At 42.2% G+C, this 15,189-nt stretch overlaps 2 long non-coding RNA genes across 3 annotated transcripts; both read right to left on the bottom strand.

Moving 5' to 3' along the window:
* Positions 1-2,439: 2,439 nt before the first annotated feature.
* On the bottom strand, positions 2,440-3,510 carry LOC115165159 (uncharacterized). Its single transcript, XR_003870083.1, has 3 exons — positions 3,482-3,510; positions 3,026-3,090; positions 2,440-2,627 (listed from the first exon to the last, which is right to left on the bottom strand). It is a non-coding gene; the product is annotated as an uncharacterized LOC115165159 (long non-coding RNA).
* Positions 3,511-9,259: 5,749 nt separating this feature from the next.
* LOC115164104 (uncharacterized) lies at positions 9,260-12,310 on the bottom strand. Of its 2 annotated transcripts, none has more exons than XR_003869875.1 (4): positions 11,978-12,310; positions 11,213-11,279; positions 11,023-11,083; positions 9,260-9,821 (listed from the first exon to the last, which is right to left on the bottom strand). It is a non-coding gene; the product is annotated as an uncharacterized LOC115164104 (long non-coding RNA). The 2 variants fall into 2 exon arrangements; XR_003869876.1 differs by lacking the exon at positions 11,978-12,310 and adding an exon at positions 11,694-11,783.
* Between the last annotated feature and the right edge of the window lie 2,879 nt (positions 12,311-15,189).

Raw genomic sequence — 15,189 nt, 5'->3', positions numbered from 1 at the left:
TTAACTCAATACTCAGCAGTATATGCTAGTTTAGCTGAGTATCATATTTTAAAACAGACCAGGTTTTCCAACGCATTTGAAAATGTAGCTGTTTTTTTTTACCAGGTAAATTGACTGAGAACACATTGTCATTTACAGCAACGACCTGAGGAATAGTTACAGGGGAGAGGAGATGAATGAGCCAATTGTAAACTGGGGATGATTAAGTCACCATGATGGTCAAATTGTGAATTTAGCCAGGACACAGAGAGTCAGGACAACCGTTTAACCTCCCATCCGAAAGACAGCCCCCTAATCACTGCCCTGGAGAATTGGGATATTTTTTTAGACCAGAGGAAAGAGTGCCTCCTACTGGCCCTCCAACACCACTTCCAGCAGCATCTGGTCTCCCATCTTGCGACCAACCCTGCCTAGCTTCAGAAGCAAGCCAGCAGTGGGATGCATACCACCTTTCAATTACTTTCTTTGATTTCATAGAATTAGGAGGGCACAATTTATTGTAAGAGAAATCTAGTTGTAGAAAATCTATACTGAACATGAATATAAACGCAACATGTAAAGTGTTGGTCCCATGTTTCATGAGCTGAAATAAAATATCCCAGAATTTTTGCATATGCACAAAAAGCTTATTTCTCTCAAAATGTTTGTGCACAAATGAGTTTACATCACCGTTAGTGAAAATGTATCCTTTGCTGAGATAATCCATCCACCTGACAGATGTGGCATATCAAGAAGCTGATAAAATAGCATGAACATTATGTGCTGGGGGCAATAAAAGGCCACTCTAAAATGTGCAGTTTGTCACACAACACAATGACACAGATGTCTCAAGATTTTAAGGGAGCGTGCAATTGGCATGTTGACTGCAGGAATGTCGCCAGAGCTGTTGCCAGAGAATTTAATGTTTATTTCTCTACCATAAGCCGCAGCCAATGTCGTTTTAGAGAATTTGGCAGTACATCCAGCCGGCCTCACAACCGCAGACTATGTGTTACCACGCCAGCCCAGGACCTCCACATCAGGCTTCTTCACCTGCGGGATTGTTTAAGGAGGGGGAGTGGGGTGCTGTGGAGTATTTCTGTCTGTAATAAAGCCCTTTTGTGGGGAAAAACTCATTCTGATTGGCTTGGCCTGGCTCCCAAGTGGGTGGGCCTACAGTGAATTTGTAAAGTATTCAGATCCCTTGACTTTTTCCACATTTTGTTACGTTACAGCTTGATTCTAAAATGGATTTCAAATGTTTTTCCCTCATTAATCTACACACAATACCCCATAACGACAAAGTGAACAGGTTTTTAGAAATTATTGCAAAAAATAAAAAACAGAAATACCTTATTTACATAAGTATTCAGACCCTTTGCTATGAGACTCGAAATTAAGCTCATAGCAATTGATGTTTCTACAACTTCATTGGAGTCCACCTGTGGTAAATTCAATTGATTGGACATGATTTGGAAAGGCACACACCTGTTTATATAAGGTCCCACAGTTGACTGCATATCAGAGCAAAAACCAAGCCATGAGGTCAAAGGAATTGTCAATTGAGCTCCGAGAGAGGATTGTGTCAAGGCACAGATCTAGGGAAGGGTACCAAAAAATGTCTGCAGCATTGAAAGTCCCCAAGAACAGTGGCCTCTATCATTCTTAAATTGAAGAAGTTTGGAATTGCCAAGACTCTTCCTAGAGCTGGCCACCTGGACAAACTGAGCAATCGGGGGAGAAGGGTCATGCTCGGGGAGGTGACCAAGAACCCGATGGTCACTCTGACAGAGCTCCAGAGTTCCTCTGTGGAGATGGGAGAACCTTCCAGAAGGACAACCATCTCTGCAGCACTCCACCAATCAGGCCTTTATGGTAGAGTGGCCAGATGGAAGCTACTCCTCAGTAAAAAGCACATAACAGCCCGCTTGGAGTTTGCCAAAAGGCATCTAAAGACTCTCAGAACATGAGAAACAAGATTATCTTGTCTCTGGTCTGATGAAACCAATATTGAACTCTTTGGCCTGAATGCCAAGAGACACGTCTAGAGGAAACCTGGCACCATCCTTGTATGCACTCACAGTCCCACAGTGGTGGCAGCATCATGTTGTGGGGATGTTTTTCAGCGGTAAGGTACAGAGAGATCCTTGATGAAAACCTGCTCAGGACCTCCGACTGGAGTGAGGAATTCAGCCCGAGGTCAGATGAATTGAGAAGGAACAGTCACCACTTAAGTTCCTGCCTAGCAACAGAGCTGTATTTGATGTCTAGATGTGCAAGGAGTTGACTCCACCTAATAGGATGGTATAAATACTTGTGCTGGTGGAAACATGTCTTTGTCTTTTGCAGCTGTTTGACCCATTGGGGGAATAAACTTGGTTTGAGCTTTTCCTAGTCATCCGTTTGAGTTTTTACTCTGTTTGTTTAGAACCTAACAGTATGTACACACTTACCCTGCCAAAGTGCTTTGTTCTTGGGGCCAACACCTTCGTGTCTTCAAAGGACTTGAAGAGGTCCGCTGTGAAGATGGTCTGGTGAGTCACGGTGGCTGGCCAGTAGCCACTCTTTGCAAGTTCGTCCACCCCCACTGTCCAATGTCTCAGACACCCGGATGCAGTTCAGAGCAGGAAGTGACAGGATGTAGCGCCCTGAGTCAGGAGTAATTATTAGAAGGTAATGAATTACATTCTTTAAAAACATGTAACTAGAAGTCTTTAAAAACCAAATTCTTAACATTTATTCCAATCAGGATGACCTGCTTGCCACTCATCACTGTTAGGGCACTGAGGGGGCAACCACACTGCTGTGGCACAGCCATTAGCAAAAGACAAACTAAAAACCAAACTGTGACACCAAAAAAATTTCTATATATTTGGACTGTAAATACTGACACATTGAAAATAGTGCAGCATAACTAAAAAGTTGGTATTGCAGGAGGTGCTACCCATCAGCTCCTGTACATGGAGATTCATGAAAATATGAATGAAAATAATATCTTGGCAGTGATAACAAATGTTAAGGTTGGCTTGGCATTTTAGCACACTACCTGTATCTTGTGGGATAGGTGCAGGAGCATTGATACTGCAGCAGGATGGGTACTGGTAATGGAAACTATTAAATAAAAATGGTGTTATATTTATTAATCAACGTAACTTAAAGGTATTCATTTTTTGGGTGAAGTAATGAGAATCCACTATGACAGATACAGTGCATTTGGAAAGTATTCAGACGGCTTGACTTTTTCTATATTTTGTTACGTTACAGCTTCATTATAACATTTATAAAATAGTTTTTTGTCCTCATCAATCTAAACACAATATCCTATAATGACAAAGCAAAAACAGGTTTGTAGACAATTTTTTGAATGTATAAAAAATATATATATATATATATTACATTTACATAAGTATTCAGACCCTTTACTCATTACTTTGTTGAAGCACCTTTGGCAGCGATTATACCCTAAAGTCTTCTTGGGTATGACACTACAAGCTTGGCACACCTGTATTTGGAGAGTTTCTCCCATTCTTCTCTGCAGATCCTCTCAAGCTCGGTCAGGTTGGATTTGGAGCGTCGCGGCACAGCTATTTTCAGGTCTCTCCAGAGATGTTCGATCGGGTTCAAGTCCAGGTTCTGGCTGGGCCACTCAAGGACATCAGAGACTGGTCCCAAAGCCACTCCTGCGTTGTCTTGGATGTGTGCTTAGGGTAGTTGTCCTGTTGGAAGGTGAACCTTCACCCCAGTCTGAGCTCCTGAGCGCTCTGGAGCAGGTTTTCATCAAGGACCTCTGTACTTTGCTCAGTTCATCTTTCCCTCGATCCTAACCGAGGCAGTAGTGTAATGATCGCCCAAGGGAGATCTTGCTCTTGGCATCTCCCTTGGGGTTCCTTTATGGGAGGGTTTCCCAAACCTCTCCTCAGGCCCCTCCAGATGTTTCACATTTTTATTTGAACCCTTTTTAACTGGCTTACATGGTTCAATTAGTTAAAAATCTGGGGGAGCCGGTGGAGAGGGTTGGGAATCCCTGACACTTACTGTGTCTTGAGGCCTTCTTAGACATTTTTTTGTCCAAAGCTGAAGAACCTGACTGTCTCCCTGCCTGTCTGCCTGTATCCTGCTTTTCTCGCACTCTTTACCCTTTGTAGCGTGTGAAACAACATAATGTCTTTTGGGAACCTGCACAATGTTATTACAATACGTTATTTCGATACATTGTAAAAAAAAAAAAAAAAGAATCTGTATTTTCCCACACTCTACCCCAGCAAGGTGCAAGTTGGGGGAGGGACACAACAAATAAATAGCTTTGCATGTGTGGCTCCTTACCACAATCAATCAGTTTGGCAAAAATAATCTCTGCTCAGAGGGCCTTAAAAATATTTTTTTCAGAGAGAGAAGCTAGTGTGCAAGGAGCATCTTCCACTTTGGAAGATTAAGAATTTTCAGAATATGAGGATCATGTCTCTGTCAAATCGGATTCTGACAGTGAGTTGGAAGAAGAGGGTGAGATGGCCCTAGGCAATCCCCAGCATCAGCAGCCTGGAGGAGGAGCAATATGGATGTCAAAATTGTGAAATTGAATGGTCTTCTTGCCCAAGGAATGAGCCTCCTCGTATGGCTGCCAATATGATGAGAATGCAACCTGGGCTGACACAGATGGCTGTTACTCAAATGCAGGACATCAAGTGTTCTTTTCAACTGTTCATCCCAGAAACCATTGGAAAAATCATTCTGGACAGCACTAATTGGAGAGAAGGCATGTTTTTGGAGAGAGATGGAAGGAGATGGACCAAACACATTTACATGCATACTTTGGGGTTCTTATCCTTGCTGGTATTTTCAGATTCTGCATCCCAAAGGGATGCAGAAACTGGCAGATAACTTTAACGTGCATGTAACGCTTTTGGTTTGGAGACGTAGCAGAGTCAGGCGCAGGACACAGGTTGAGTTCAAAACAGTCTTGTTTACTTAAAAAACAAAGTCAAAATCTCCAACAGCAAAATAACAGGGTGAGGAGAAACACCTCCAACAACCACTGACAAAGAACAATCACGGACAAAACAGAAATGGAAGCCAGAGGGTTAAATAGGGAACATAATAAGGGAATTGAAAACAGGTGTGTATAATTAAGACAAAACAAAACGAACAAGGAAACATGGATCGGTGGCGACTAGTAAGCCGGTGACGTCGACCGCCGAACGCCGCCCGAACAAGGAGAGGGGCCGACTTCGGCGGAAGTCGTAACAGTGCAACAATGTCTCTGGAAAACTTCCACATTATTTCCAGAATTATCCGCTTTGATAACCGAGACACCAGACCAGCTTGGCGGCAGAGAGACAAGCTAGCTGCAATCAGGTCAGTGTGGGACAAGTGGATACATTCCGCTTTCCCGTTTTACAACCCTGGGCCCAACGTTACTGTTGATTAGCAGCTTATGCCATTTAGGGGCCACTGCCACTTCAGGCAGTATATATCGTCTAAACCTGCAAAATATGGAATCAAGATCGGGGCTGCCTGTGATGCTGCTTCATCATATACGTGGAACTTGCAAGTGTATACAAGGAATCCAGATGGAGGAGCCCCTGAGAATAACCAACGGATGCGGGTTGTCCTGGAAGTGACACAGGGACTCCGTGGCCACAAAATCACATGCAATAACTTTTTTAGATTCTCATAAGCTGGGGCAGGAGCTCCTGAAGAGGAAGCTAAGTTTGTGTTCACAGCCGACACGTCCCTAGTGTCCTACGTGCCATAGAAAGGCAAAAATGTGGTACTCATGAGTACGCTGCATAGGAATGGGAGAATCTGTGGACAGCAACATAAAAAAAACTGAAATCATAATGGATTACAATGCCACAAAAGGAGAGGTGGACAATTTAGAGGGGTGGACAATAGTATGGATATAGTTACATTCACCAAAATATGAAGTATACAAGCAGAGGACACCATTTCCGTGTTTTAGGGCCCATAATGCAATTCTTCAGAACATGGGCGTGGCTTCACGTTTTCAGATTTGAAGAAAATGGCAGAAAATATGCCAAATGTTAAGAAAATGTTGAGCAATGAAATAAAGTAATGACTTTTCAAATAAGTTACCTAACACGTTATGTTGGCTGACAATTTGTTAGCTACACTATCCTTACAAACCGCATAGCATTACAGCAGAATGCACCGGTATGTTAACTAGCTACAGTGTCTTGCAAAAGTATTCCCCCCTTGGCATTTTTCCTATTTTGTTGCCCACAACCTGGAATTAAAATAGATTTTTGAGGGGTGTGTATCATTTGATTTACACAACATGCCTACCACTTTGAAGATGCAAAATATTTTTTATTGTGAAGCAATCAAGAAATAAGACAAAAAAACTGAAAACTTGAGCGTGCATAACTATTCACCCCCAAAACTCAATACTTTGTAGAGCCACCTTTTGCAGCAATTACAGCTGCAAGTCTCTTGGGATATGTCTCTATAAGCTTGGCACATCTAGCCACTGGGATTTCTGCCCATTCTTCAAGACAAAACTGCTCCAGCTCATTCAAGTTGGATGGGTTCCACTAGTGTACAGCAATCTTTAAGTCATACCACAGATTCTCAATTGGATTGAGCTCTGGGCTTTGACTTGGCCATTCGAAGACATTTAAATGTTTCCCCTTAAACCACTCGAGTGTTGCTTTAACAGTATGCTTAGGGTCATTATCCTGCTGGAAGGTGAACCTCCGTCCCAGTCTCAAATCTCTGGAAGATCGAAACAGGTTTCCTTCAAGAATATCCCTGTATTTAGCGCCATCCATCATTCCTTCAATTCTGACCAGTTTCCCAATTACTGCTGATGAAAACCATCCCCACAGCATGATGCTGCCACCACCATGCTTCACTGTGGAGATGGTGTTCTCTGGGTGATGAGAGGTGTTGGGTTTGCGTCTGACATAGCGTTTTCCTTGATGGCCAAAAAGCTCAATTTTATTCTCATCTAACCAGAGTACCTTCTTCCATATGTTTGGGGAGTCTCCCACATGCCTTTTGGCGAACACCAAACGTGTTTGCTTATTTTTTTCTTTAAGCAATGGCTTTTTTCTGGCCACTCTTCCGTAAATCCCAGCTTTGTGGAAAGTACAGCTTAAAGTGGTCCCATGGACAGATACTCCAATCTCCGCTGTGGAGATTTGCAGCTCCTTCAGGGCTATCTTTGGTCTCTTTGTTTCCTCTCTGATTAATTCCCTCCTTGCCTGGTCCGTGAGTTTTGGTGGGCAGTCCTCTCTTGGCAGGTTTGTTGTGGTGCCATATTCTTTCCATTTTTTAATAATGGATTTAATGGTGCTCTGTGGGATGTTCAAAGTTTCTGATATGTTTTTATAACCCACCCTGATCTGTACTTCTCCACAACTTTGTCCCTGACCTGTTTGGAGAGCTCCTTGGTCTTCATGGTGCCACTTGCTTGGTGGTGCCCCTTGCTTAGTGTTGTTGCAGACTCTGGGGCCTTTCAGAACAGATGTGTATATATACTGAGATCATGTGACAGATCATGTGACACTTAAATAAAGTCCACCTGTGTGCAATCTAACTAATTATGTGACTTCTGGAGGTAATTGGTTGCACCAGGTCTTATTTAGGGGCTTCATAGCAAAGGGGGTCAATGCATATCCATGCACCACTTTCTGTTTTTTTATTTTTGAAAAAAATATATATATATTTCACTTCACCAATTTGGACTATTTTGTGTATGTCCATTACATGAAATTCAAATAAAAAAATCTATTTCAATTACAGATTGTAATGCAACAAAATAGCAAAAAAGCAAAGGGGGGTGAATACTTTTGCAAGGCACTGTATGATTACACTCTTACTCATAACAAAAAACAGTTAGCTAAATATAATAACTAATGCAATCATTTGCCGTTAGCGAGAAGAGCGAACATTTATTTTCTTATCTTTGCATTTTTAAATAATTACAAATAGGCATTTATTTCCTATTATTTACTTAATTTCCATGATCATTGCAGAATAAATTCCTCACCGTTTCTGACTGTGATGGTTTCATACTAGCGAAATCGCCAACCAGTCCTACAAAAAGTTGGATACCATGCGTCCCTTCTTTCATTTAATTGGACCTTTTCACAGTAGTAAATAGATGAGCTATTTCAAGTATTTTGCACTATGCGACCCGAAGCGCAGTTTAATGGTAGAACAGACGGGTCAAATTTCTCAAGTAGACAATACTTAATTTAACCATTGCAGAATAAATTCCTCACCTGTTCTGGCCATGAGTTCATATTCCTAAAGTAGCCATCCAACAAATTACCATGAGCATCTAATTTAATTGGGCCTATTATAATTTCAAGTTTTTTCTCTATGCATTTGCAAGAGAGTGAGGTTTATAACATACAGTCGAATTTTACAGGTGAACAGAATTTTTTATTTTTTTTGCACTTAATTGTGATAGCTACCACTGTAAGTAGGTCTGCTGCAGTTTTAATTTTTTTCAGAGTAGACAATGTTTCAGATTTCCCAGGCAGTGCAGCATATTTAGGTTCAGGAAAAAGTGAATGAAAATCCTTATTGAATTCAAACGATCTGTTTACAGGTCCACAACAATTAGCAATTGTTTTTGTCTTTTAGAAACAGTCAGATACAGCAACGGTTATAGATTAGGCCCTAGGACTCTGTGTTTCTCCAAATGTCTTGCTCTCGCAGTGAAGGCAGAGGCTGAATCACAAATGGCACCCTATATCAGTGGTTCTCAAACCTCGGGAATCCCAAGTTGTTCCATGCATTTGATCTATTCCAGAGCTAGCACACCTTCAACTTGTCAACTAATCATCAAGCCCTTGACTAGGTGAATCCGCGGAGCTATTTCAGGACTACAACAAAATTGTGAAACAGCTGGGTGTCCCCAAGGAGTGGTTGTAGAACCATTGCCCTACACAGTGCACCACTTTTAACCAAAGCCCTGACCGTTTCAGCATAATTCTACAAGTATTATGTGTTATGACTACTTTCGTTAATCTGATGACTGTTATTTATCGAATCAACTATGTTTAATTGTTACCTGATTAAATTAATAATGTAACCATTAACTCATTAGGCATTTGGGGCACCACAAGAGCGGTTCTTTAAAGAGTTACCATTTCCCGAATTAAACTCTAAAAGGTCTTTACCTATCACATCCATAAAACAGTCAACGTATTAATAATATTATTATTATAATTATTATATCTTCATTCTGAACAGTCGTAACCTCCTGCATCTGCAAAATCCCCAGCCTTATGAGTCAGTACTACACAAATTGGTTTAATTATGTATTTACTAGCTAACTAAATTATAACACAGGATAATCATACACACTTAATACATTAGAAAAAATGAAGTCTGTTTTTATATCCGTTGAGAATAACCATAGTTCCTCAATATATTAGAAAAATCTTTCCAGCTCTCTCCCTTTCGATAACCAACCAGAGTGAAAAGGAAAGTTAGGGCATGTATTGCTAGCTTTAACAGCTGGGTTGGGCTCAGTTCTGGGCTGGTTGGTGGTGCCTGGGCATGTTTTTGTAGGGAGAGTGGAGTGTGGTCTGGCTGGGACTATTTTCAGGTGGGCAGGGTGACTTAGGGCAACTGCAGAAGGCTTTATTGCACCTTTGATTGCGTTGAGATGCTGCAGACAGGGGACGCAGAGTGCTGCTGCTGGTGGTGAAACTCTGTTTGTTGGTGGTACTGTGCAATGTACCAGTGGTTTGGGAAGATGCTTTGGCCGTCAGATATTGAACCTTCACGGCTTCCGTTAACTACTTGAGGGAATTTGGACCCTGGTTCTCTTTCCCCATGGCCTGGTTCTCTTTCCCATTGGCCAGCTGTAATAACAAGTGAGGGGCATACACAAAAAAGTTGGTAGAGGTCCTGAATAATGGCGAGTAAACTGTAGACTATAAAAATAAAGAGTTGCACACAGTGTACAAAACATTAGGAACAGCTGTTCTTTCCATGACAGACTGACTAGGTGCATCCAGATGAAAACTATGATCCCTTATTGATGTAACCCGTTAAATCCACTTCAATCAGTGTAGATGAAGGGGAGAAGACAGGTTAAAGAAGGATTTTTAAGCCTTGAGACATTGTGTATGTGTGCCATTCAGAGGGTGAATGGGCAAGACAAAATATTGAAATGCCTTTGAACAGGGTATGGTAGTTGGTGCCAGACACAGCGGTTTGAGTGTCAAGAACAGCAACGCTGCTGGGTTTTTCACATTTAACAATTTCCCATGTGTATCAAGAATTGTCCACCACCCAAAGGACATCCAGCCAACTTGACACAACTGTGGGAAGCATTGTAGTCAACATGGCCAGCATCCCTGTGGAACGCTTTCAACACCTTGTAGAGTCTATGCCCCAACGAACTGAGGCTGTTCTGAGGGCAAAAAGGGGTGCAACTCAATATTAGGAAGGTTTTGTACACTCGGTGTATAAGCTGACAGTAATTCATTGGGTAAACCACCAACGTTTCGGCATTACTGTGCCTTCTTCAGTGTAATATCATGAATGCTTGAACCAGGTTACGATGAGACCCCTCACTATTGTCATTGGTTGCACTATTTGTCTACATAACTTGGTTCACGCATTCATGATATTACCTTGAAGGTGGCACAGTGATGCCGAAACATTGGTGGTTTACCCAATAAATTACTGGGAGCTTATATATAGTTTGACTACTTCTATATATGTGTAATAAACAACATCAGTTAATATAGCTAGCTAGCTTAGCAACTTTTCTGCTTTGAATCAACAGTGGTTGCTGGATCGAATCCCTGAGCTGACAAGATAAAAAATCTGTCGTTCTGCCCCTGAACAAGGCAGTTAACCGACTGTTCCCCGCTAGGGCGTCATTGTAAATTAGAATTTGTTCTTAACTGACTTTCCTAGTTAAATAAAGGTTAAATAAATAATAAACAGTGGGCCCTACTTCTCAACATCAGTAAATCATAATTGATAGTGCGCAAACTGCCAAGCTTGCTTTGAGAGACTGTCAAGGAGGAGAGAAAAGGGAGAATTACTTACATCATCCTTCACTGTAGACATGCTGGTATTCTCTGCTTTAATGTCATCTCGAAGATAAGGTCTGAAATACGTAATGTGTGATAAGACATTATTTACACAAGTCTATGGATAAGACATGTCAAACTGAAATATTGCCATCCTTCATACTGGCCATAGATACTATAGCTGTCTAGCCAGGCATATGTATTACTTTGGGTTGGGGGGTTTCAGTCTTCCCTTGATTGCTAAGTACTCCATCATCTTCTGCTTGCTCCATTCTGTAAAAGAGAGAAGCAACGTTAATTGATAAAAATACATGTTTATTTAATTTTTTAAACATTCAATCTTCAATAGCACTTACACAAAGTGTGCCAAGACTATTAACATGATATATTGTGAATCAGGGGAAGATGGACACAAATCCACAGCTTTTGAAGATTTAAGGCAAAATAAATAAAAACATTTCAACAACAAATTAAGCCGTGAATTTTTGTCCATCATCCCCCGATTCAGAATATATAACTTCCATAGTTATGGCACACCGTGTAAGAACTATTGAAGATTGAAAGCAAGAACAAAAATGAAAAAAAGCTGTTGATTTTTCTCCATCCACCACTGATTCAGAATATACCATCTTCATAGTGACGATTAGATTCATAACTATTGACCGAATATCCAATATAACATTTTACCTCGGTAACGCCAATGTGCCCCGCAACATAGTTGTTGTAGGATGATGGCTATTCTCAAACTTTACGAACTAGTTAACGTTAACTAACTACGTAAAAGGACATTCACGTACAGTACTCTCCGTTGAGCTACGTTTGCATTTAGCTAACAGTAACACCTTTTCTGTTGATTTTAGTCACCATTTCTTCCGCCTCCATTGCTGTTTGTACGAAAACCTAGTCGCTTGAGAAAAGTTTTATAAGTGTAAATTACTTACATTTTAATGGAATAAAAGTTACGCAATTACCTGGCTTCCGAGTTGGATGACCGTTCAAAACGATTTTTCCCAGTAGGAGTACGTTTTTCCGAGTTCCCAGTTGTCATGAACGCACTTTACTCAGAGATTTCCTAGTTTCCAGTTGTTTTGAACGCAGCATTAGACGCTGCTGGCGCTTGACAGATCTACAACGCCTGAAAAGCTAGGTATTTGAAGTTTTGTGACGACCCTCCCACTCTGTCTGCCGAATTCTTAAGACACACCCTCGTCCACTTACCATCGCCTTATGCCCCTGGGGGAATCCCGCCATCTTGGCGTTCAGTCTAAATGTTGTCTTGTTTTGTACGCTTTGTACAAATAATAAAACGCAGAACTACAGGATGTTTCTTAACATAACTCTTTATTAACTAGCTACAACTGCATGTTCGCCTATCTCCAACCACGATCAACTAACGATGCCCTAACCGTCTGGGTGGTCTTAACCAATCACTGCACAGTAGGATACGGCGGTAAAATGCATCCAATTATAATTCAGTATGTATTTACATATGAATATTACATCCCCCTTCTTTTAAAACAAAATACAAATGTTTACATATTCTAAGCTTTTCTTTTGAATACATGCTCCGTAGTTTGAACTCAAGGTAAGTAACCATTTATATTGCATAACACACCAACTGAATCAACATAGACTCTGAAACAATGATCCAACATACTGTTACTTTTAGAACAAGGGATTCTCAGCAACTCAGCTTTCACTGTAGAAATGACATCTTAACATTTCAAACAAATACAATACCAAAGCATTTCAAGTGAACTTTCAATAACAAATTTACAGTCTGGAACTCTTTTAGGGCAGCGATCCGCCTACACCCTTTGACATTTCACAGGTCGAGGACAGCTCTGGGCTTGACCTCTCTTCCTGACCTTGTGCGATATGATGTTGAGCATGCTTCTGTGTCAGTCAACAGCTCTTGTGGTGTTGCAGGTAAGTATGGTGTATGTTGTGCTGTGTGTGTGTTTAGTCCATCACGTTCTCTTTCAGGGGAACAGTTCATCTCATCAGTGTGTTGTTCTTTTGTGTTCAGTAAGTGACGACGATTGCGGCGGTACACTGCTCCTTCTGCTGTGCGGACGTGATATGAACGTTCAGTGTCAGCTGGCTGGATGACGACTGCTGGTTTCCAGAGGCCATGCTCCTGGATTCTAACTGACTCTCCATCGATCAGTGGTGGCAGTGGTCTAGCTGACCTGTCGTAGTATCGCTTTTGTTGTTGTTGTCTCTGTGCACGTTTTCCATGCATTTCATTGTAGCTGACGACCTCAGGTTGCAGCTGCTGGTTGGTGCTGGGAAGGGTTGAGCGAAGTCTGCGGCTCATCAACAGCTGGGCTGGTGATTTGAAGTTGTCAACTGGAGTGTTGCGGTATTCAAGGAGACTGAGATAGGGGTCTCTCTTGTCTGCTTTTGCTTTGTCCATGAGTGATTTAGCAATCTGCACAGATTTTTCAGCAAGGCCATTACTTTGAGGGTAATGTGGGCTTGTGGTGACATGTGTGAACTCCCATGCTTTTGTGAAGGATTCAAACTCATTTGATTTGTAACAGGGCCCATTGTCAGATATTAAAATCTCTACAATGCCATGCCTGGCAAAGGCTGCTTTTAGCTTGTGTATCACAGCTGCAGATGTGGTGCTGTGAAGCTTGTCGAGTTCGAAGTATCTGCTGTAGTAGTCCACTGTTACGATGTAGTCCTCGTTGTTCCAGGTGAACAGATCGGTTGCCACGACCTGCCAGGGTCGGTCTGGGATACAGTGAGGTAACATTGGCTCTTTGGTGTTTGAGGGGCGTCTTTCAAGACAGATGGTGCATCTACCAACAATGTCCTCTATTTGTTTGCACATTCCAGGCCAAAACATAATGTCCCGTGCTCTCTGTTTGCACTTTTCCATGCCCATGTGTCCAGCATGGATCTTTGTCAAAATCTCTTCTCTGAGACTGGTAGGAATAATGATTTTCTCTCCTTTGAAAATGATTCCGTTGATCTGTGATAGTTCATCACGATGGTTCCAGAATTCTGAGACGCTCTGAGGGCATTTTCTCCTCTCCTCAGGCCATCCATCCTGTATGACTTCCCTCAGCTGTGTGAGTTGAGAGTCCTTTCCTGTTTCTGCTTGGATCTCCTTCAGTTTTGTGTCACTAACTGGTAAGTTGCTGTACACAGTGTGTACTTGCATGTCCATGCCTTCACTGAGGCTGCTGTCCTTGTAGGTAAGAAACTTCCTGGAGAGTGTGTCTGCGACAGGGATGTCTTTGCCTGGACGGTGAGTGATTGTGAAGTCGTATTTTTGTAGTTGAAGGATCATTCTCTGTAGCCTTGGCGGGGCTGCAGCTAGTGGTTTCCTCATGATTGACTCAAGGAGCTTGTGGTCGGATTCCACAATGACTTGTCGTCCATATACGTACTGATGGAAACGTTTACATCCGAACAGAATGGCATAGAGCTCCTTTTCAATTTGAGCGTAGTTGATTTCACAGTCTGTGAGAGATTTGGAAGCGTAGCCGATGGGCTTTCCTTCTTGCAGTAGCACTGCACCTAGTCCATACTTCGACGCGTCCACTTGGAGTCTGAGCTCTTTGTTGGGGTCGTAGTAGGCAAGGATTGGTCCTGGTTCTCTCGTGATCAAGTCTTTCACATTCTGGAAAGCAATGTCGTGTTGCTTGTACCAAAAAAACTCACTGGACTGCTTTAGCAGTTGACGCAGGGGTGCATTAGCATTGGAGAGGCTGGGTGCGAACTTGGATAAGTAGTTGACCATGCCAAGCACTGTTTCCAGCTCTGCACGGTTTTTTGGTGGCTCCATTTCTTTTATGGCTGAGATCTTCTGTGGATCTGGCTTGATTCCATTCGCTATGAGAAGATGTCCGAAGTAGCTGACCTCTGTAGCGCCGACTGTGCTCTTCTCTGGGTTGAGCCGGACTCCTCTCTCGCGGGATCTTTGCAGCATCGCGCGGAGGTTTCGGTCGTGCTCCTCTTTGGTTCGACCATAGACAAGGATGTCATCCACAATTGCCACAACTCCGTCGAGGCCTTCGTACACTTCGTCGATCTTTCGCTGAAACTCGTCTTGGGCTGAGATAATCCCAAAAGGCAGGCGACGGAACCTGTAGCGTCCAAACGGTGTGTTGAATGTTGTGAGCTTAGATGACTCTTCTGTGAGCTTGATAGCCCAGTAGCCTCATCT

Source organism: Salmo trutta, chromosome 27 (assembly GCF_901001165.1).
Source record: "Salmo trutta chromosome 27, fSalTru1.1, whole genome shotgun sequence".
In the NCBI taxonomy this organism is placed as follows: domain Eukaryota; kingdom Metazoa; phylum Chordata; class Actinopteri; order Salmoniformes; family Salmonidae; genus Salmo; species Salmo trutta.
Note: the sequence above shows the minus strand (reverse complement) of the source record. Positions and strands in the feature narration are given on the sequence as shown.